Below are 2001 nucleotides of genomic sequence, written 5' to 3' on the forward strand. Positions count from 1 at the left end.
CTAGCTTCCAAATCTACCTCTAAACCTAGTCGCACCACCTCTCCCCCTTCTTCCTCTAAACCTACTCGCACCACCTCGGTCGCTCAATCCATCATATCCATTGGCTTTAACGTGCACACTTTCTGACTTTCTCTCGTCTCCATCTATCTTCTCGTCCACTGTCTTGATATCATCACCACCTGTCTTCTCGTCCACCTGCTTGTATTCAGTCTTGGTTTCATTGGCATCTTTCTTATTTGAGTTTAGGAGCTTGAGAAGTTCATGGAGTGCAACATTAGTGTCATCATTCCTCATTAGAACCTCAACGACCTCTGCAGGCATCACATTCACCTTCCGAATCAGCTCCTCGATCTCTTGATACATGGCATGAGTGTCGATATCATGGTAGTTATTGGCAAGGATCCGGAAAGCCTCCACGGTGCAGTAGCCCATGTGGATGTGCATGTCCATCCTGCCAGGCCGCGGAAGTGCTGGGTCAAGACGTTCCTTGTAGTTGGTCGTGAAGATGGTGATCCTTTCCTCCCCAGTTGTGGACCACAAGCCGTAAACAAAATTGAGCAGCCCGGATAATGTTACCTGTTGCAACAACAACCAAATTATCATCAACATGAATAGTGAAAAAACTTGTGGAATCAAGAAAAGGGAGAAGATTAATATATTTGAGGTATTGTGGCTCCAAAGTTACCTTATCTTCTTCCTTCATGTTTTCTGTTGAATTCAACTTGACATGTTCCTTTGTGTTTATCATGTTTCTCCCGTTGCTCAATTTCCATAGTACAGTCGATGTCTTCAACCACAAGGATGGACTTGTTAGTCATGCCAATAAGAAGCCTCCTGAGGCCGGAGTTGGAATCCACCCCAGTCAGCTCGAGGTCGTATATGTCAAACCTGAGGTGGTTGGCTATGGCGGCGATGAGGCTGGACTTTCCAGTACCCGGTGGACCGTACAACAGGTACCCTCGCTTCCACGCCTTGCCTATCCTTCTATAGTATTCCTTCCTCTTGATCAACATGTTAAGGTCATCAATGATGGACTTCTTTTGCTTCCCATCCATCGCTAGCGTGCCAAACGTGGATGGGTGCTGGAGCTCCATGGGGGCCCACTCTACCGAGTACTCGTTCATGTATATACTCAGGCTCCTCTCCCCGTCCTTGATGGCTTTTGCAGTGGCGATGATGAACGGGAGGTACTCCTTGAGCGCCTTCTCCTTGTACCTCTTGTGGAAACTCACCTCGTAGGACCTAACCTCCCGTGGACCACCCATACCATTCGGGACACCTTTCACCCGCCGGCTCACGAGGCGCCACCTGAACTCCGTCCCTTGGTAGACGTCGTCCATCTCCTGGCCCGCGGCCATGCTGACCACCATCCTCTCGGCCTCGCTCTCGGCGCTGCTGACACGTAGGCGCTGCATGCCGATGTTGGTAGGGGCGTCTTCGATTCGCGTGGCGAGGTAGGCCTCGACGGCCCCATAGACGTGGTTGCCGGACCACCCCCTGTTCTCCTCCACGATGATGGTGTGCTGCCACTTGAGGCGGGAGCGAAGGCTGTTCAAGAGAGCGGAGAGGGCCTGTCGCGCCTCCGACGGCAGCAACTCGCTGCCGAGGCTGCGAACGAGCATGAGGGAGGCCGCCACTGACGCTGCGGTGGCGATGGTCTTCTCGTAGGACGCCATGGATCTCCCCGTTGCTCTTCCTGCCGGCCTGTTTTGCGAGGGTGTGCGTATGGGTGGGTTGGGGGCTATGAGATGAGCTGTGCGAGGGGATGAGGAGGCTATGTTGAACGAGCTAACTCTGTTTGGAGTTTTTTTCTATAGGCAGTGGAATGTGGAGTAAGGTGGTTGACTGAGTGATGTATTCCTCCGAAAGGAACATGTCTGAATGGCATACTGAATCTCTATGTGGTAAATTGTTTACACCCTCTGTAATTGGCGATTACTACTAAATTGTTTTCCATACATTTAGTATTTATGTAAGTGAAGAACCATGTATGGAAGTTTC

The 2001-nt window shown here is 51.0% G+C and overlaps 1 pseudogene; it reads right to left on the reverse strand.

The window, feature by feature from the left end:
* On the reverse strand, nt 1-1676 carry LOC124648152 (annotated as a pseudogene).
* Between the last annotated feature and the right edge of the window lie 325 nt (nt 1677-2001).

This window comes from Lolium rigidum, chromosome 4 (genome assembly GCF_022539505.1).
Source record: "Lolium rigidum isolate FL_2022 chromosome 4, APGP_CSIRO_Lrig_0.1, whole genome shotgun sequence".
Classification (NCBI taxonomy): Eukaryota; Viridiplantae; Streptophyta; class Magnoliopsida; order Poales; family Poaceae; genus Lolium; species Lolium rigidum.